The sequence below is a fragment of the Numida meleagris genome, chromosome 2 (genome assembly GCF_002078875.1).
Source record: "Numida meleagris isolate 19003 breed g44 Domestic line chromosome 2, NumMel1.0, whole genome shotgun sequence".
In the NCBI taxonomy this organism is placed as follows: domain Eukaryota; kingdom Metazoa; phylum Chordata; class Aves; order Galliformes; family Numididae; genus Numida; species Numida meleagris.
This window is the reverse complement of record NC_034410.1, coordinates 90,205,621-90,228,057: the sequence shown is the minus strand read 5'-3', so window position 1 is coordinate 90,228,057 and position 22,437 is coordinate 90,205,621. Positions and strand designations below refer to the sequence as shown.

Genomic DNA, 22,437 nt, shown 5'->3' with positions numbered 1-22,437 from the left:
TAAAGGGTGCCCAGATGTACACACTACGTGAACATAATGTGCACGGGCATGGCGCATCAAAGTTTGTCAGCTGCATTACCTCAGCAGGCTTAGGGCCTGTCGGAGAGAATTTGCTGATAATCGTCCCCTATGATTTAGTGTCTGACTTGGTGAAAGTGAAGGACCTCAAACCACCGCCTTGGCAAGGGAATTCCCGATCGTTTAACTGAAGTAATAAATGAGCTAAAAATCTATCCAACGAGAAGGGGAAAAAGAAGTTTGGGGCTGTAAACAAACAGTCTTTAGCAAGGAATTCTGTCTGATCAGAAATAGTTTGGAACATAACGCTAACTAAGCATCAAATTAGCTGCTGCAATTAACAATAGACACTGAACAGAGTGTTTAATTATGCTTAATTTGTTGTGATACAGCAGAAGTCTTCAGTTACGAAAATCCCCCAGCTGCCCAAGTATCTCCTGTATAGCTCAAATGAACTAAACTTTGCACACTTGGTTAATTTAATAAAACAAATGTAGAGCGTTGCTTTAATCTTAAAAATCTGGATTAGATGAAGGTAAAATAAATTTATTTTTAGAGGTGATCGTTCTTTTTCAATCTCTCTTAAAAAAATCTAGGCTCTCTCTTCTTTTGTGAAATTGTATAATTAAGACAAAATCCCACATGTATCGTATTTATGCACAAAAATCGGTAATATCTGATTGCTTTGACAAGTAATTTTGTACTTACATGTTCACAATATTGATAATGTATTAATGTACAATGATTAAATGGTTAAGCTGCCATATTAAAGTTATGAGTGGGAGCATTTATCCAGCATAGCTAAGCAGGAACAAAGGCTGTCCATTTATAGATGGCATTATTCAATCTCTGAACTGCTTGGAGATGTTGACGTTACAGCATTGATTCTCGGCTTTGATACTGTGCCTCACTTGAATGACCCAATAGAGCTAAGTGATAAGGTTAAGTTAATTACTCTATCTGTGCTATACAGCTTCCACATGATTACTGCGAAGAAAGATAGTGATTCTTCTTGCTTTAATTAAGCAAAAGAGAATGAAAAGATATAATTGGTTTTTATAATAATCCTGTCTTATATCACTATCAACATGCAGTGTGTTTTTTCTACAACTTTGTCGCACATACTCCTAGCAGCAAAATTTAAACAGTAGAATGTAGAGGTAAATTATTTAAATCCCTTTCCTAAAACATGGTGTCAGCGCACCAGAATTAAATAGTTAATAGCTCTTCTAATACTTTAGTAGCACCAAAGGGTCTGCGACAGTAAATTGTGTTCTAGATCTGAGCGATCCATATTTGACTGTTAACAGAGCATCTGCTATTCTTCTGGTATTTGTATTAGGTCATAAAAAAGTATATTAGCCAGTGCTTTAACTTTGCTTCTAATCATATATTGACCTGCAGTACAGTGGCTTTAGTACTGTTTTGTGAATAAGAACTTCGATGGTATTTTATTTTAAACTAGCTCATTAGCTGTCAAAAATTCTTGCTTTCTGTTTTGAAGGTGAAAGGGAGTTGGAAAGGGTCTGGAAAAAAGCCCTAGCAGTCTCTCTTAGGATAATACTCCTTTTTTCTTTTAGTCATGTATATAATATAATTTATGTATATTGTGAGCTATGCAAAGGCAGTTTTACATTGAAAATAGATGAAAATGGATGAAAGCTGACAGTAAAAGGGCAGGAGGGGAGGGAGAGAGAGGTAGGTTTTACTTCTTCATGGAGCAAGCCCTGATTCTATTAACCATTCCATGTAGGTAATCCTATGTCTCTGTCTCGAGCTCTGCGAACTCTCACGAGTTTACAAAGGTCTGGCCACACAGAGCAAATAACACTTTTATATAAGGTAACCTCACAGCATCATTTTCAGGTTTGTACTTCTCCTTGTATGGTACCTTCTGAGCAGAAAGGGAACAAATCTAGCCAAGAACATTTGCTTTTTATTGCTGTTGGGTTACATGGGTACTAACCTGTTGCGGGCTAACATGGAAATGAATTTGCTGCGGACCTCTGTTTCCTTGTTGTGTTTTATTTTTTGAATAAAAATGGAATGCATTGAGTTGATTGCTGTGCTAATTTCGAAAAAGACTGATTAAAAATAACCTAGTGCCTGTTTTCTGATCATTTTTTTTCCTACTTGTGTGAAAGGAAAACTTATTACTGTTAGTACTTATTCTGTAAATGGGCATGGCTTTAAAACACTGTTGAACAAAAAGCATTTGAAAGAAGTTCCATGCTGCATAGATAAATTTTCATCTAAGTAATTGGTAGTCCAGGGCAAGACATATATTCCTTACTGAGGACTTTGATTATATTTACTATTATTCTTTTATTCACAGTAATAAAGTTTTATCTCCTTACCAATTATTTGTTTGCAAATAGGATATGTTGAGATTAAAATCATGGTGCTGGAGATCTTAAAAGCTGTTTGGTTCCCTGTCTGCCTTCGGACAACCTCCTCCTAAGGGTTTTGTAGCTGCAGAGAATTAATTGGATAGTGTTTCACTTCTGCAGCAAACAAACAAAAAAACCAACTGGTACACAGTGGTATGCAGTTACAACCATACATTCATTCTCCCTACTTTTAATTTCTTTTTCCTGGCAAAAACACCTCCTTGAAGCAATAATGTCTTGGTACACTAAGATGAAACAAACATACAAAAACTATGTCCACTGTTCGCAGTATTCTTTTTTTGATAGCAAGTGTGTTTAAAGGGTCTTCATGTGTTTTGAAAACACAGTGAAAGTGCTGTTGCAGAAGCTGTATAAGAATAAGGAAATCTTATGCAGAGGGAGCCCTCGTTTACTGCACATGAAGATCAAATGGAGAATAGAGGGACATGTTCCTAATTATCAAAATATAAAATAAATAATTTCAGAATGGTTAAGTTTCTTGTTTGGAAAGAAGGCACTAGGACTTGGACAGGAGTAGCATACTAAGTTACATGCAGCCTGTTTTAAGAAATCTGATTCTGTTTTTGGCTGGTTCCATTAATTTGAAAATCTCAATCAAAGGATTTATTGGACAGGTTTTTTCCATTACACGTCTGCTGATACCTGCTCTCTCATTCTAAGAAAACAGAGCTGAAGAAACTAACCACCCGTAGTTTTGGAGAAATACTGACAGATTTGCTAACAAAGGATGTATTTGACTTGCTCATACTCTCAATGATTGGACTGGTTAAAAGAGAAGATTCTGAAAAATTGTTGTTTTTTTTTCTCATCTTGGGGGTCATTGTATTCATTTGTTCTGTGCGTGAACTGAGGATTTCCAGTCCTTTGGCTGTCAACCTGATGTCTTTTGTCAGCTCTGTAGTCAAATTTTAAAAGGTTCTTGACATTTATTGCAAACACACGCAACAACACTTGGAACATTTTCCTCTTGTTCTTTTGTATTAATAAATATATTCTTCATCTGGAGAGCAGAATCTCTCCTCCTTGTTCCACTCTTGTAGTTTGTATTGGTGATGGGAAACTAAAGCAATTGTGCAGAAAATGAAAAGGCATTTTATGAGAAAGAATGCTCTGGGAAGCACTAAGTTCTCCATGTACAGTAAATATTTTGAAATTCAAAGAAACACCAAACTCTTGAGTTCTTAATACGCCTTTCTTCAAATGGCATACGCACAGATACAGAAAACAGACATTGCATATTCCTTAATGATATCTGCTCTCATGCTGTTTGATTGCACAGGCAATTTGACAGTGATGGACATTGCTCATGCTTAATTCTTTTTAAAAAACATTTCTAGCATTTAACGTCTCATAGGAAAATAAATGAACAGGGGACAATTTCCATTGACATGACAGCTGAGCAACCGTATCTCTTCAATGCTTTTACATATAGTAAAATACAGTAGAGCTAATAGTTGTGAGTAAGCACACACCATATAACATTTCTTTACTACTAGACATATGATGGGTTAGCATTGTGTAATAATAGCAATATTCTCTAGTTATGAGCTTCTTAATGTATCAGGATGTTTACGTATTTCAGCTGAGGTGGTGCTTATTTCATTAAGTCAAATTGAGGAAAAGCAGCTTGAAAAGTTGCTTTCATATGTCAAAGTAATGATAAAATGAGTTTGAGGCCTTTATGATCAAGAACAATTTCTGCCTCTTTTTAATGATATAGAATAGTAATGACCTGCAGTTTCATTTATTCTTGGAAAAAGTATAATTGCAAAAATTAACTTGTCATACACCACAGCTCAGCAAAGTTACTTTCCTATAAGTCTGTGGTCACAGTATGTTTTTTTGCAATTCAGCATCTGGCTCTGTGGGGTACTGATGGCTTCTATGAAGAAAAGTACCAGGGTGAGCAATTAAATGTAAAATGACAGCATAAAATATGATCATTACGGTTATACAAAAGACACATTTATGAATTTTGCAGATAACTGTCATTTTTTCTACTCATATTTGCTCTTTCTTTGTTAGCTTAATATTTCTTGTGCAATTCGTTTTTTTCTTCTAAAAAGTGAACAATACCTTTTTAATTATCCTGACACTTGTTTGTATCTTTCTTATTTGTCACATTTGAAGGGTAATGATACCTCTTTCACTTTGTTCTGACATTGTACTTTCAACTTTATTTCAAAATCAAGGACTATTTCTTAAATTAACATGAAGGTTGCATGATGAAGCTAGAATTTCTTATGGAAATCAGTTTGTATTGTGTTGATTGGATAATGTGCAGCACCCGAAAGAAAGATTATCTGTGTTCAATTCTCAAGGGCTACCAGGCAATGTTTTGAAGTCATTTTTGAATTTAGTTCATGTTTTGTCATTGAAAAGATTGGTCTTGATAGAAGCTATTTTAGCCATATTAGGTATTGAAAATACCATATAGATCTTCCTATGAGGGTTTTCTTTGCGACTGCCTGTTTTCATACTAGAATAATAATTCTGTTCTTTCAGTAGCTGCTTATATTTTTGCTGTCTGAGGTGGTAGGGTGTATTTGCTTCATCCTATATATGTGTATGTGTGTACGTCATTCCACTGAATGCTGAAAATGATTGTACTTCTTACTGATATAAATTAGATATATTGAAGAGGAAGGAAAGAAAAAAGGGAAAGGGCTTACAAAATCCTATCATCCCAGAGAATCCTAGTAATGCAAATAAAAGCAAGATGTTCCCTTCACTCTGTTCTGATACTGTCAGTTTTTCTTCAAAAACTCTTACTAGTTTCTGGTGCTGCCACAAAGGAGGCTGAAGCCGTACACAGTTTTATCTACAGCTTTCAGGGTTGTTGTTGCATTCAGAGAGGGACAAATGCAGGAAATGTCTGTCCTCCTATCTCCCTACACAAGTCCTACTTCCGAAAACACTTTGACGACTGTGGTAGGCAGGATTGCTGGAAAGTTGTATGCTTACCATGTGATTTAAAAATAATGAGAAAAAAAAGCATTATGTGCATAGTCCTAAAGACTAATTACTTATCTTCATTGTCTATAGAAAGCTTAGTGCTCTTTCCTTCCCCCCACCCTAAGCAGCCTTCGTTAAATGAACACGGTGCCCTGGGAAGTGTGTGCCAGGTAAACTTACTAAATCCTGTTTAAAAAATGGGAGTGGGTGAGGCAGTGTTTCTCTTGGAAGCCCCCTCTGCCTCTTGACCTGCCTTTGACAGCAAGGATTAACAGAGACCCGCAGCTCCGGGGCCTGGAGGGCAGTGGGGCCTGAGGTGGGGTCAGCTGGGCTGAGGAGAAGGCCTTCACCCTGAGGGTGGCCCCTCCACCAGCACAGGTCAGGGGAGGCAGAATCCCATTGCAGGCAATGGGAAACGTGAGAGGCTTTAAGCAGACCTCGCCTCAATTAAATTGATGGCACAGTAACCTGGCATTGATTCCCTGGTGATAAGGGAGGTGACCCCACTTAAGACCATGGAGAAAAAATGAGAGGAACAGAGAGTGTATTTCTCAGTCAGCATTATGCTTTTAAATGGATGGTACCCAGGGCTTAAAGGGCTAGGTGACTCAAACTGGAAATACCTGCTTTACTGAGACCTCTGTTGCAAAAACTATTCAAAGTTGATCGGCTTTTAAGCACCAATTTAAGATGGAGATAGAGATTTAAGAATCTTGGAGTATTTCTATTTAGAGCACCTATTGTGTAATCTACACAGCCCCAGAGTGTGGTAAAGAGTTTGTGATAAAAAGAATTGGAAATTAAAAGGGATAATATCTGTGGCAGACAGTCTCAAGGGGATTCAATATCTCTTGAGCAAATATGACTCCAATATAAGCTCCTCAGCTGAGAAAGTTATTAGGTACAAATAAGAGCTAATTTCTTACAGTTTAATGTCTCTAGGAATGTGAGATAGAAAACAGGTGAAGAGTCAGAATTAATTAAGAAAGAGAGGAAGAGGAGCTGGCTGTCCTAGCATAGTTTAAAGGACTGCAGAAACCTGAAAGCTTGGCTTGAGGCAGATCAGAAGTCCTTAAGAAAATTTGTTGCCCACAGAATAGCAAAAACGTTTTGCTGGAAAAAGTCTGATTTGAATTACGTGAATTCGATATTATATTCTTCTTTTTCATTCATATCTTCTGGACTGTATTCATATCATGTAATACAGTGCTGTGTGGATAATTCTCAGCTAGCTCTGAGAAGTTTGACATGATAATCCACCATGGCCAGTATACCTCGCTTCTTCAAATAACTAGTTTCCCTAACAGTATACTTCTAGAGTAAAGTGCTTACACTGCTTCCAGCAGCAAATTCTTCTCTGGATTTGCAAACTGACTGAATGCAAAACATTGCATTGCATCAACCAGACCTACTCAAGATTGCTTGAATGTTTGTGTTCTAATGACTACTTGGATGTCAGGGGGAAGATCTTTACTGAGAGAATGGTGATGTGCAGGGGCAGGCTGCCCAGAGGGGCTGTGAATGCTCCGTCCCTGGAGGTGTTCAAGACCAGGTTGGATGGGGCCCTGGGCAACCTGGTCTCGTACCAGATCTGGAGGTTGGTGGCCCTGCCTGTGGCAGGGGGGTTGGAACTTGGTGATCCTTGGGGTCCCTTCCAACCCAACCCATTCTATGATTCTATGACTACAGGATTTACTGCCATCAAAATATTTTATTAAATTAATTAAATAATTATTAACTCAGGTTGTATTAACAAGGTGGAATTTTTAGCTGAGCACTATACAGTCACTTACTAGCTGTTGAATCTTTGAGTGAGACCTGATGAAACCCATAGAGCAAGCAGCTGTTGGAAGGAAGTTGCTCCTCAGCCTCTGAATTATTGTTGTTGAATGAAGTATTACTTACAGTGGTCACTAGTTAAAAAGTGATTGTCCATGGTCATACAGAGCAAAACCTGAAAGAAACATCAGAGACAAAATCATAAAAAGAGACCTCATTAAAATTTGCTGCAATGAGAAAACCAGATTTGTGCTATCTTCAGCAGCATTGGTACATAATACTGTAGTATACTTTCTCAGCAGTTTTTTGTTTGTTTTTGTTCTTTCCTGTTGTGGCTTTTATTAAGAAAGAATAAGCTGTTAGATATTATGGTGCCTCAGAAGTATTAACCAAGTGTAAGAGATACTGGTGCATCTTTAGCACAGTGGATTGGAAAGGGGTGAACTTGTCTGCTTGTCTCTGTGAGGTGTTAATTCAGATGACCAATAATGATGGTTTAAATGTCAATATTATTAACTACTCTGTTATTCATGAGCAGACAGGAGAGAGGTGGCACACTCTTCTGCACAATTAACTGAACTGACATCTCTTTTTGGTTCTACAAAAATTAACAGTTGGGAAATAGTGATGTATCCTGTATTTTCTTCCCGTATTTCAAGAAGAGTGAAGCATAAACAGTATATGTGATTTTCTAGTAGACATCATCTGTTAACAGGAAGATTATCTACTCAGAGCAATGTTTTACTTCAGCGACTTGCATAATAAGCTCCACCTGTCTTGTGGGCTTCTGAAAGATGTTTGAGAAATGACCTCTTTCTTCCCTTTTCCATGTAGAATCATAGAAGCTCAGAATGGTTTAGGTTGCAAGGGACTATAAAGACCGTCTCGTTCCAACCCCCCTGCCACTAGCAGGAATGCCTTCCACTAGACCAGGTTGCTCAAAGTCCCATCTAGCCTGACCTTGAGTACATTCAGGTGTGGAGCATCAGCAACATCTCTGGGCTACCTGTGCCAGTGCCTTACCATCCTCATAGTGAAGAAAATAGCTAATCTAAACCTACCATCTTTCAGTTTAAAGCCACTACTCCTTGTCCTATCTCTACTCTCCCTGATGAAGAGCCCCTTTCCAGCTTTCTCACAGGTACTGGGAGGCTGCTCTAAGGTCTCCTCAGAGTCTTTGCATCTCTAGACTGAAAAACTCCAACTCTCTCAGCCTGTTTTCATAGGAGATGTGCTTCAGGCTTCTGAAACATTCTCATGGTCCTCCTCTGGACCCGCTCCTACAGCATCGTGTTCTTTTTCTGGGGGCCCAAGTGTTGAATACCCAAGTTCTCCAGGTGGGATCTCACAAGGGCAGAGTAGAGAGGGACAGTCACCTCTCTTGCCCTGCTAGCTGCACTTCTTTGTATGCAGCCTTGGGTGTGGTTGGCTTTCTAGGCTGCAAGCGTACATTGCTAGCTCATGTCAAGCTTTTCATCAACTGACACCCCCAAATACTTTTCCCCAGGGCTGCTCTCAGTCCATCCCTTGCCCAGCCTGTATTTGTGTTTGGGATTGCCCTGTCCCAGGTGCAGGACCTTGCAGTTGAACTTGTTGAACATCATGAGGTTTGCATAGGCCCACCTCTCAAGCCCATCAAGGTTGCTTGTGTGGCATTCCTTCCCTCCTGTGTGTCTACATGAGTGCCAATTCCTAAAAAGATGAAAACGAAAAGAATATGCATAGAGTACACATTTTATTTCATTCTGACTTCAGTTTGCTTTATGTTCATTAAGTCCAATGTGGTTCTGACTAAAATAGAGGCTTGCTTCATTCTGTTGCCTGGGAACTTACCTTCCCGAGAGTGTACACTGTGAAGTATAATGGGCCTCATAGTTTAGCTTTCAAAATATAAAAAAATTTGAAAGCATTACCTTTTTATATTATTATGGAATTTAAATGTTTACTCGAAGCCTTTTACTTGTCATTCTGTGTTTTCAAAAACTTGCAATGTCCAAGAGAAAATATACATTAAAGAGTGTGGCTGCCTCTGCATCTCTTGCACAGATGAAAATGGCATAATTCCAAGGTTTTCAATGTTGTATATAAAAGGGGAATTACTGTACTGCATACAGAATATATCAGCTTAGGAGAATGTGACCATAATGAGGAAAGGAAATCAAAGAAGCCACAAAGTTCAAAGAGTGAAAACCATGTGCTGAGTTGTGCTGCTAGGTATCTTGCAGTTTTTCATCTGCTGCATCACCTACCAGCTACCTGAAATGTGGGCTCTGCAATAATATTAATATTTGAAATGCTTTGTTTTGTTAGCATAAATATAAGTAGGGGACGGGAAGATTTTTTTGCTATGGCTTTTAGAGCTTTTTATGAAGTCAGCAAGCACGCTGTGAAGTTTATTACTTAAGCATAGAGTCCATCCTTTTGACAAAGATGCCACAATCTTGAGTTATCTAATTGCCAGGATGGGAACGGCCCCATTAAATTTGCTGGTGTAGCGGGAGTGTCTATGCAGGATTGAGGCTCTCCTTTCTTTTCCTATCCTTTCAGAACATTCACTGTTTCAAAAAGGAACAAAAGACTAAAATATTTTCTTTTCTTTTTGATGATGGAAAATTAAATAATGCTTATGATTATGAAATGTACTTTAAGATCTCCATTGAGAGTTAAAATTAGCTTTTTAATTTTTGTAAAAGGAATTTTCACCTTTCGGGATTGCCTACATAGATTAAAAATTGCATGAACACACTGACTTCTGGCCTCCAATAAGCAAATGTATTTCTCTTTCAAATATTTCTGTATTTGTGCTTATTATGAGCATTTCTTTGTCGCTGACCACAGCTAAGCGAATGGGTTAATGATAATAGTAACAGGCATATGCTTTTGTAATGTAGAATGTAGATGTGAATAAGGGAAGACTTCGATTATACTAGTAATTAAATTCAACTTTGGCAAGGGTGACTTGAGAAGTGTGTGTGTAAGTTTCTATGTAGTCCTATTCTTTGTATTGTCTCAACTGATGATCTTTTTCTACCTTGGTGCTTTCCATTATCAGTTTTGCTTGCTGTGGTTGTACCTGCCTTAATCAAACTCTTCTCAAGGGCAGAATGCATAGCCTCTGCCAAAAGAAGTTTGCATTTGCCAGACACACAAGTTAGATTAGCCATGACCCTAACTGGCTGAACCCCTTTAAAGAGTGTCCTGGACCCCTGACAAGTCACACTGTGATTCCTTCTTGTATACCTAAGCACCAATTGCTAAGAATGATGGATAACACTTATTTTATTTGTGATACCAATTTAATGTATGGATCACAGATAATAATTAATTTGTTATTGCAGAAGAAAAGGCAACATTGTAAACGTGACCTTGCTATTCAGTTATACCACTTTTTAATCAACAAATTCTATAGATGAATGATGACAACAGAGGGTAGTGCAAAATGCTCACTATCCTGTCTATTTTGCACATGATGATGTAGTTTGGTACATTGGTGTTTTACTAAGGTAGGCTTGTGGTCTAATACTATTTCTAGTGTGCTGGCTAAGAGTGTCCACTCATTAATGAAGCACTAAGAGCAAGTCCTTTCAATGTAGCAAGGATGTGAAGGTTTAAAGAACTTCAGGTGAAATGGTGAACCAACTCAATGCTATGTATGATTGGATATTTTCATTTCTTTGTCTTGAAAATGAAAGAAATGAAAATATTATAGAGCGAGATCGTATTTTAATGTCATGGAATATATGTATGAGAAAAGGATTTGGAGGCCTCTCAAAATCAAAGATTATAGTTCTGGTTGCTTTTACAAATAGATGGCTGGGCAAGCTCCTGCCTTACAGAATTTATGTTCTGAAAAAGACTTGAATATAGTAGACTTCTAAATTGCAGTCCTGTGGCTGTAGAAATTGTTCCTTTATTTTTAATAGTTGTCACTACTATTCTTTATCATCTGTTATGTATATATAATGTGATAAAGTGCCTGTTTTTTAGATGCCTTGACACTTCCTGTTAAAAAAAAATTAATTATTTTGGAATTTTCTGGTTTGATACTTGTCTTAATTCGAAATATGTTTTACACAGACTTACTTTTGAATATTTTTAGGCTGAAATAAATGGATTCCTCATTAAAATGAACAAGTCTTAAACATACTGGAAGTTTTGTAGCTATAGACTATTGTACATATGAGCAGTGCAGTGGGTTGTAATTTTGTAATTTTAATTTTGAATTTTCTGGAGCACTAGTTGCTGGACTTTACAATCTTAATAATGTCATTTAATTCCATTTTCAATTGTTCAATACATATGTAATATATTGTTACGGAATAATGGATTTTAATGGATAATGGTCAGTTTTTGCAAATGTTCTCCCTAACAGGCTTTGTTGGCATAGTTAGTGTTTCTATTGTTATAACCATGGATGTATATAATGAGTCATATGTCAAGAACTGTTGAGTGAAGGCTCTGCAGCAATAATATTTGCCTTTGGTTTTGGTGAAAGTATCTGTGGGAGCGATGGGATTGCAGCAGCACAGCACAACTTAGTCTTTGGGAATGAAGTGTATGCTGCTGCTGGTGTAAGAAATGTGGCAGTGCTGTTGTGGTTGGTGATGCTGTAGTGATCAGACAAGGAGTGGTCTAGTGCAGAAAATGTAGGATTTATTCTTCCACGGGTTGTGTCCTAATCCTCAGTTGTGTTTTGTATTTCAAATTTATATTCTTTCTTCAGCTTCCCTTGTCTTAGCAAGATACTTCAGTTGCCTGCACTGTAATGGAAAGTGGTTTTATGAGCAGGAGAGATTTAGTTGGTTTAACTTCAGGGCAGCCAGATAAAGCCCGCACTGAAAAGGGAGGAGGGAGCTTGTTAGGCACATAGACACAGGGATGACTGTGAGGTTGCAATAAAATTGCTGTTGGCTTGCTTAAGGACGGAGACATCTGCCAACCAGTCTTCAGTTTGAAAGCCATGAGAAATCATAGAAAATAAACTGACCCTAATTAGCTTAATTTATTTGGTTTTTGTGAAAGATGTGTTTCCCTTGTTTACATGAGGCAGAATTGTCTGATCTTCTCAAAGCGTAACTCAAATACTGTAAAATTACTTGTCTTATTTAGGGTACAATAAACCTCTTCCAATTAATAAACCTGAGAATAGGTCAACTACGAAGACAGCAATGTAAAACACCCACGAGTGGCCATTAAAAATTTATGGACCAAGCATTTGTTAGAGTTATCATTGGATATCATAGATTTGAAAGGCTGTGCCCCTATGAATAAATGATAATATTAAGTCTCTGCTGCCACTTTGTAATTAAGGATACTTTTGAACTACTCTTCTGATACTTTCAGCATAATGGTTGAAAATGGCAGATGTTAGACTGTGGGAGCTGTCTGGAGTGGTCTCACATAGGATCAGGAGAGTAGGGTAACAAATATCATGCGCCGATGCAAGTGCAGCATAAAAAGAAGGAAAAACAGTTATGAAAAATAGAATAATGGTTTTAGAAATCGGGAAAGAAATAATGGGAATGAGCATGTGGGTGGAGGGGCTTTAACATTAGACAGTTTTGCTGTTTCTTGGGATCTTCAGATTTCAGTTTGAGACAGATTCTGGGCACTGTCCTACTTTTAAGGTTATTAATTGTGGTGTAACTAGTGGTCTAGGACCTTGTAAAGATCAAATGCAGGGTGAAAATAACACAAAGCAAAGCTCACATCTTCTAAAACAGGGACCCATTATGACCACCTGAAGATGCTACAGGACCGAAGCATATCTGAGCTTGTGTGGCTGCAAAAATTCAGTGCTGTTCTAGCCATGTATTCACATCCCTGGCCTCTTACTTTCAAATGTGGCTCATAAAACCATGAGGTAAGCTGGAAGAGCTCATATTATCCTAAATAGGAGGCTAAAAGGAAATTCCTGTTTAGTTTACACAATGGGCTAATTCAGGCGACTGCATACCCAGGATGTGAGTAAGGTGAAGAGGAGAAGGGGGCTGCATGATGCCCGAGTGCCCCCAGAAAAGCCAGATTACTGCAGACTCCCCTTTGGAGCTAGGATTCCTGATTGGAGAAGCAGCTGTGTTAGTAGCAGTATGGAGAAACAGTTGTGTTGGTTCCAGGCTTGTTTCAAGAACAAAACTTCTGTTAGCTTTGTAGTACCCTGTTCTTAAAATCCCAATGCCTTGTGAACAGACGTTGTAGTCTTGCTCTCCCTGGTTTATACCATTATTTATAAACCAGGGTTTATACCTGGTTTATAACATCATTCTGTTACAGTTAATGAAGCATCCTGAGGTTTTAGAGGGCAGGGCATGCATACACGTCAAAGTATTTTCACCGTTTTGCCTAGTGGCTCCACTCGAGCATTGTGCATTGTATTTGTGTGTGTGCATATACATATATGTATACACATGTGTATATATACATGGATGTATATACATTTTCATGAATATCCTTTTATGTAAACGAAGCAATTTGAGAAATAAACTACCCAAACTAGTATTTTGAAATCTGTTTTTCTCCATCTAAAAAGGAAAAACAGTTGCTGTATTGTTTTCTGCAGCTCCTGAAAACAGCAGAAGTGAGTTGCACTGAACTTAGCACTGTCATTTTAGTCAGTGGTGCGTGCTGTTTCTTGCGGTCCTACTTAGCACTTTTTATTTTTTTCTTTTGTGTTTTTGCAAACTGGTGCAAACTTCTTGCAAACTACTTTTTTGCTTTGTCTTTTAATGGTGCATAGGCTCAACGCTGGTTGCAGGTAGACCTTTTTAACTCATAGAGGCAGTGCCTTTCAGAGGTCAAAGTTCTACTACTTCTTGTACAAAGTGTTCTTTGGAAACAATGGCACACGCTGTCAAATACTTTATCAATTTTCGAAAAAAGTGTTAAGCTAAATGAACTCTAAGCAATGTTGTTATTAACTGGGAAAAATAGGAAAATGTATTTTTGTCTTTTTGTGTCCCTGTAGATTATTTTGTATTTAAGGTTGTATAGTTAAAAGAAGTTTCTACTTTAAACAGTCTGGGTCGAGGTTCTTGTTTTACTATTACATCTGCTACCTGAAGTTGATCACCTTTTTTAAAATAACAATGTATTAAAATGGCTGTAATAGATGTCTTTGGCCTTATTCCCTGTAGGTATAAGGATGTAAAACTTTTTCATCATTTTATATATGTTAGTAAATTATTAATAATACACCATTTTAATTGTAACAATAGCAGTGTACCAATTCAGTTTCAAACATTTGTGTTGGATGCTGTGTAAATGATATGGTACCCTACACCATAGCATGATGGAGTTGTGTGCTTTAAAATAATAAAGTGTATGGGATGATATGCAACTTCCTTTTCCTTTTGAAAAGGAAGATGGATATATTAAAATGTGGTTTATGCCTAGCCTTCTCTTCTAACTTAGCAACCCCGCTGTATCTGAATGACGCACATCATCTGCCAACCTAAATAAAGAAATAATCAAATGCTTGGTTCATCCTGCGTACTAATCCACCCAGATGTGGGTGGATTAAAACTGATGTGTAAGGCTCTCTTACAGTGGGTGGGAGGTTGGAGGCGTCTGTGTTTGCATTGAAAAAGGATTGAAGAAATACCTGGGTGGGAGAAGTTGTGTGTGGAGGGTAAGCAACCAATTGGGTGATTCACTGTTGGTTTATAATCACATGCAGTCCAAAAATAAGCCATTTAATTTCTGCTCTCCTGTGATAGATGTTCCAGTGGCCCTTTATTGCCTTACATATTTTATCGTTCATGCCATCTATATAAAATTTTAGTAGTTCATTGTGGATTATTCCTATAATTTCAAAAATAATATGAAAAAACCCATAAAACAACAACAAATAAACACAAAACAAAAAACAACCCCTTGGATGCTTGTCCATACATGCTATGTTATTTTTAGCTCACATATCTAATTTTTGGCATTGTAGTTTAATATTTTCAATCTGTTCAATATTTAAAATGGGTAATTTTGAAATCTTTTGAATAATTAAACTGGTTCAATTTTTAATCAATTTAATTTTAAACTTTGTATTTAGGTCAATCTAAACATTAAACCATTTCAAAAGTTAAACAAGATAAAGTGTTTATTTGATCCAAGATTATTCGTATTGAATAAGATTCAAGATTTGTTTTCTTCCTTGCATTTCATTCTATACAAGCACTTTAAAAAGTTGAACTGTTAAAGTTATCAATTAAAACATTGGTTTTGTGCTTCATTATTCTTAATAAGATAGAACAAGAGAGGTAATTTAATGTCACAAAAACTTGTTTTAAATTGCTATTGTAGAAAGGTGCTTCGTGTACATTATTAGCTTATAAAAAAATCGTGAAATGCTACGGTAATTGTAAATTAGAAAATGTAATAAAGCTGAAGCTTTCTTTTCAAATGAAGCATTCAAAAATTTAAAACACTATAGCAGTAGTAAATCACTCTATGTTGCTCATGATTAAAAATTTAGTTTTATTTTTAAAGTAGTTACTTTTGTGCTTAAATAGATATTCAGTCCTTCTGAAATTCATAACCTTTTCTGCATCGTTGTTTTCCTTATTTTCTCTTCTGTACTCCTTTTGTGTTACAAAATGCGTTTGAAAGGAATATTCCCAGCAGTGAGGAACAGTGACAGTGTCTCCTGCTTGCCTTGACACACTTCCAGCATTTCTGCAAGGGGTTTACACCAGGAAGTTGCAAGTCCTGGCACTTGCCGAGTTAAGACAAAATGGGGAGGAAACTGTTCAGTTGAATCAAAATCAGAAAATATAATGAAATTTAAGGAGGAGCATTGCATTGGCTGGGTAAATCCAATGTTCTCTTAACCATGTGTAGTTTATATTTGATTGAAGATACAGTAATAGGGAGGACAAGCAGTGTGCGTGCTTTCCTAGGTGTGGTAAAGCTAATGTTGGTTTAGTAAGATGCTCTGAAAAATGCCATCCCCGTGGTCCTTTTTGCTTCCTGACAAAGAGCCAAGACTCTCAGATTTCTGCTGCTTTTCTGCAGTGTGCAAAGTCACGTCAGGCATTTCCAGAGATTTTTGATGCGTGGATGTCTTCTGTCATCTGCAATCATGCTGGCGCTCCTGAGCCGGGCCTATCGAAACTGAACTCTGCTGCCTTGCTGCAGGTCAGCTTTCATGGACAATTAGTGTTGTAACAGCGCTTCGGTCGCAAGTTGTCGTGAGTGTTTATTGTAACGGCATCATCCTGGGGTGGATCAGCAGCGATCGCTTCATCTGCCTCTTTGCCGAGGCATTTTGCACTGGCCTTTTTGTGGGTGCCAGTCAGGTGGGTGCTCGCCAGGCAGTGGCCTTGCAGGGTTCTACCAGGGCCTGCGGCCCTTGGGCACGTGGCTCCTTCATCCCCCCCCCGTGCCCGTCCTCCTCCCCACCGTCCCCTCTTGGTGACTTGCAGGTGCCCCTGCGGCTGCCGACTCTGACAGGAGCAAAAAGAGCTGTGTCCCGCCTTGTCAGCAGCCACTGCTCTGCCACGCCTGATGTCGTGCGAGGGGACTGCTTCCCGCCATACGCAGAAGTAAACCAATAAATCTTCAGTGTCACTTGACTTATTGCCACCTGGTTGCTAGTTCCCCCCTCCCCATCATCCCTGAAAATCACCATGGAAACAAATCCTCTTCATTTTTATTTATTTATTTATTGTGCTTTCTTGTTTGGATAAAAAGTTCATATTCACTAGTGCTCTTCAGAGTGCGTTGAGATACCACCTTCAACTATTGGGATGCAGACTTAGCTTGAAATACTACTACTTCCTTACTCAACAGGTTTTTTTTTCCTTTGGATTACCTCTAGGCATTTTTTGAATATTTGAATAAGCAGTTTTGTGAGCAAGGCTAAGTAGTTTTCCAATGCAGTAGCTAAGTAGTATGCTCATTTTATGGTTGGCTAAACCAACAAAGTACACCGCCAGCTTGCCTCTAGGGAAACCAGAGGGAATACAACCACTCCCAGTGGGCTCTGAGCTGCGTCCCGAGGGACGTTCCCACAGGAGGTAGCAAGTGAGGGATGAAGGAGGAGGACGAGCGCAGTGGCACTGCTATCCCTCAGCTGTCCAGCACTCACCCAGCTGGGCCAGGTGCGGAAGGAGCCTGTGGCACAAAGGGGTGTGGAGGCACTGAGGTGAGGTGCCCTGCCCACCTCTTCTCTCCCAGTGGCTCTCACTGGACATCGTGAGACCTCGAGGGAGGGGGGAAAAAATGTTCTTAACAAAAACATAAGTTTTTTTTTTTATCTTTACAGCTGAAACATAGTAGTTTTCTATATAAAGAATATTGTTGTGATCTGACGAAAGAAAAGGGAAGGTTTCAGCTTCCACCTCTTGTTTTTTTATTTGAGTTGTATGAATTCAGATACTTCTATGTTAGTGTGACATGCTTAAATGTCTTTATTCTTATGTCTTAATATGCATGAGTAAATCTTTGACATTTTTCTTTAATCTTAATCATTAATCATTTTAGAATTTTATTCTCGATGGGTTTTTTGTTTTTTTTTTTTTGGAAATGGTTCTCTGTATCTGATGCTTTACTCAGCCAAATAGCTTTGATGCAGTGTTTGGTAAAAGAGTAATTCTCAAAACAGTGCAGGATGGGCATGCAGAGAACCCAAACTCACGTTCACTCTCTAATCAGAAGAAACAGTTTTCTTGTCCCCATAGTGTGTACATTTGAAATGTGCAGATCTCTGCTGAGTGAAAAAAGCTGATAATATTGATCATCATACTACAAAAAATCCCTAAGACATTTTTTAGCTCTTTAGCTGCATAGTATAAATATACACAATATATAAAGTGCATGTGTTTGTGTAATGTGCACGTAGTAACATTGCATTAGCAGGGTAGTTTCTTAGGAATAGGAAATAGCTTATATTTATTATCGTAGGTGCAAAGAGAATAACACTATTTTAGTGTGTATTGATTTTTTTATGATTTAAATCTGTTTTTTCTTTTAATGTCCAGTTGCAGTTTTTAAAGGAGTTGATCCTGATTTCCTAAAATACTCAGATCTGAACCTTCATTATAAAGGATGCGAACATAAAAGAATGTGAAACTGGGATCTGTGTGTTCTTATTTGGCTTAAGGTTCTGTTCTCTTATTAGATGGTATATAGAGAATTTGTTTCAACTAGTGGCATAGTTGTGGTTTATGTATACTGGATTTTGATATTAAAATTGGCAAGTGGACCGCATTTCAGTTTGGAAGATGTTACAGAATAAAATAGATATGTGCTAAATAAGATAATTCATTTCAGTTGTGGGGAACTGAAAGCCGTGATAAATGATTTTCCTGCGCAAAATTCCCTATTTCTGAGACAGTATTAGCTTTTGCTTTAATTACCAGCTCCAGTAATGTTTCCTATCCATAACTGTCTACCAAATAGACTGTTGCTGAGCAGAGGGTATGGCCTGTTTACTCATCCGTTGAAAAGAGTGCCTAAGTTCTACCAAGTCTTCCTTACTTGGTCTGAACCTCCTCATGGGAGAGTGTCCTTCATTTAAATATTTAAATATTAATGTTTCATTTTCCTGGCGGAAAACTTCAATGTCATTTTAAGGATACATAACTTTGCTGGGGAATCTTTTCCAATTACAGGTGTGAGTCTCATTTTTATTCTTAATCTGAGGAGAAAGCATTTTAGAAAAATGGGGCTGTGCTTCTGTCTTGAGAAGTTTGACTTATTTTCTTGTTGCAGAAAAACAGCAGCAACAAAAACAACAGAAAGAAGCTGTCAGGGTGGTTTTCTCAAAAATGGTTTAGCTGACATTAGCCACAAATGAGCAGAGCGACACTAACTACTAATTGATTACAGTAATTACGCAGTCTTTGGCTAGTTTGTATTGGAAAACTATATATACTCCTCACATAAATGTGAACTTGCAGAATGCACAGAAAAGGTCACTCTCATTTGCATGATAGGCTTCATTAGAATATGCTAAGGACAAGACCTAGTGTTTTATGACTTCAGGTGATGAATAGCTACCATATTACTCTGCTCGCTGAAAGCATGTTTCAGTCACCTTAATTTACATGCTGTTTTTAATGCTAAGAAAAATCTGTGAGTTGTTGGGGAACTAGCAACAGATAACAGATTCATTTTATTATGACTGTGTTATGGGATATATTTAGCTTTGTTCTTTGTTCTAAAGAGGGAACAAACATTTTTTGGTATTTTATTTTGAGGAGGAAATTCTGTACACTTTTCACATCAGTGGTTATCTTTGCTCCACAGCTACAACAACAAAATATTTTCATTGACAAAACTTTGCATTTTCACCCTGCAAATATATGTAAATATATATATATGCTTAGATAGTATATATATTGAAAAACACAGGGACTACGTTAGGAAAGCAATTCATTAGGTCTCTAGAATTGGAGGCTCTTTTTTTAGGGCAATATTTTTCCTGAGAGGATAGGAAATGTGAGGGAATTCTACTTCTAGACTGACATTGCCCATATATAATGAAAAAAATATATTCTAACACAATAAGTGTGTTTCCAATTTGTGATACGTAATCTGCATCTGTAATGATGGAAATCCGATATTCTGTCAGGTGATAGTTTTTTCCATTTAACTGTAGTTCTGCAAATCCTATTATAAAATGGGTAATGAAGGTCCTCATATCAATATTTATATATTGTAACATATTAGAACATGGAATTAACATTTATAGGTTTCTTGCATGCTTGAAGTTTCTTGGGTTGTAAAAGGTACTTCTATGAGTAAAACTGGGTAGAAAGTAAAAAGTGGACAGTTTTGTTATAAATTGCAGTTTTGTAATAAAATTGTACAACGAGCTTGCACAAGCTTTTTAAAATATCATTGCTGCCACTGAACAGGTCTGTAATTTATTTATTCGGGAATGTTAGCGGCATTTTTGATTTATTTGTTTTTAGAGAAGTTTTGTTAAGCAAGATAATGAGCAGAGCTGGTGTTAATCATTTTACTATGCAACTCTGAAAAATGAAAATTTTGCATATCTTTAACACTGTTGGGGAAAATAAATTCACTCATAATGCTAATGGTCTATTGGTATAATTTTTAAAAAATGTTATCTGTTACTCTGGAGAAATTCAATGCATTCATATGTTATGCTAAAAGCTAAACTAATCAATATATAATTATACATCCATACGTACATATGTATTGAATAATCAGAAATATTTGTTATCTGTAAAGATGAAAAATGAATTTGATGGTGGTCACTGCCATAGGTGACTATGTGTTTGTTTACGAATAGCCCTTCAGGTGGGTATATTCCTCATGTATGCACACTGCAAAGTTTACTTCTTACAACTGACTCAAGAATACCAGATGAGTTTGATATCTTCCCAGGTGGTCAGAGTTTCCAAATATGGCACATGTTTCCATGGCCTTCACTGAATAATGTTTATTTAAGGATTTACTGTAACAGTGAAATTAGTACAAGATTCAGTGCAAGTAATTTAGAGAATTTAAAGATTACATGCCCTTTAAGTTGTGTCTGTTTATACAGCTCAGACTTGTGATGTGTTCAGCCTGGCATCCTGTCCATTGTTTTTTAGGATTACTATTTTTCATTTATTAGTTTCCCGCTGAAAACTGTAGTCTGTATCAGGTTGTCCCTGAAGACGTATCAGGTTTTCTTTATGGTTTTGGTGTGACTCGGCAGGCAGAAAAAAGTGAGTTTTGTAATTTGAATATGAGTTTCTGATTAAAGGACTGAGAATTTATGTCTATCAGTTCCTCTGGTTTCACCTGATCATCTTTTTGTTAGTTTTTGCTTTCACCACTAAATGAAAGAAGATGGGGAAAGAACAAGTTGTTAGGAACTTGATTTGAACTGAATATAATAATCTATTATTTGCAGAGGTTTACTAGAAATTCATGTTTGCACCTGAGATTCGTGGTTTCATTTTAAATATGATTGAGAGATGGATACAGACTTGCAAAATCTTAAGAGATATACAGCTGTGAGTATCTCCAGCTTGATGGAAATGTGAAAAAAGGGAATAATAGAAAAGTGACCATGAGCAGACCAAGGAAGAAAAAAATTTCTTTCTAAATGCCAGAAAACTGTTTGATACAGTCAGTTGCCTTTTATGTCCTCTCCAAGGAAGCATTAGAGGTGGTTATTTTGTCTTTTGAGGCTTATTGGTCAAGCTTGTATCATTTTATTTTTTTCTTGTTTCCTCTTGAGTTTCATCTGTGGAGCAATTGCCTTTGGTTTCTTCGCTGTCTCTGAAGTCTTAGGCTCAAAACTGTCCGAGTCCTGGACTCAAGTGTCATTCTCAAGATCTGGAGGGATGGCCTCTCTTGTTTACTGTCTGTCTTATGGAACTTTGAAATTGGTAGGATTATGGCTAAAACACAGGTAATCTGGAAAATAGCTCCAAAGAAGAGTCCATAGTGTCGCACATTCTCCATGATAGTGGACTTGGGGATCTCAGGTGGGGAGAAATCCAACACAGCTGCCATAGTGCAAGCATCCTTCTCCTCTAATGCTCTCAAGAAGTCTGGTTTCTGAGATCTTCATGGCACAAATTCTGAGAGAGAGCCCTGATTCATACACCGTCCCCCTGCTGCGAGGCCATGCTACCCTGGAAGATGGTTGGACTAGATGATCTTGGAGGTCTTTACCAGTCTTAATGACTCTGAAATCAAAATATTGAAAATATGGAGTACAAACAAGACTTTGCAAAACAGCAAGCATCCTAGCCACTGATAATGCTTTCTTTTCATTTCTTTCACATTCATATCTATTCCTTTTTCCTTGAAAGAGAAGGCAAGACTTTAAAGCCTTCCATATTGCATTCTATACAGAGTACTTAAAATATGCATACCCTGAAATTACAATTGAATGTCATTGGAATTCTGAGGAGGGTGGGTGATGTCCTTTTAGACTTTCTTCACCAGGAACATGCATGGCTTGAAAATGGCTTTTTGATCTCTGATATGGTGAAAGGGAAAGAAAGTAGGAAGAATACAGTACCTCTAAAAAAATCTTTAGCTCCCTTAATAGAAACAGGCCTCTCAAAGCTTCTTGACTGCTGAAATATTCTGCCACCATGAGCATGAGCTTCTGTCAGTGAAGTCAATAATGAGTTTGACTGTTTCTTCACTATGGGCTAAATTCCAGGCTGTGTTGTTACTCTATACTGCACTCTATTTCTTGTCCTTGTTGCTGTGTTCATTTGTGCCAGAAAGAGAATGCAGTGTGACAGCTATCACTACAAGTGCCCGTGGACATCATATACTAGCCAAATGCTAGATGTTGATA

At 37.5% G+C, this 22,437-nt stretch overlaps 1 protein-coding gene and 1 pseudogene across 6 annotated transcripts in view; one reads left to right on the top strand and one right to left on the bottom strand.

The window, feature by feature from the left end:
• The window catches only part of ZNF407 (zinc finger protein 407), a 344,657-nt gene that overhangs the window by 101,966 nt on the left and 220,254 nt on the right, over positions 1 to 22,437 (top strand). The window lies entirely within an intron of this gene.
• Positions 21,360 to 21,635, bottom strand: LOC110394986 (annotated as a pseudogene).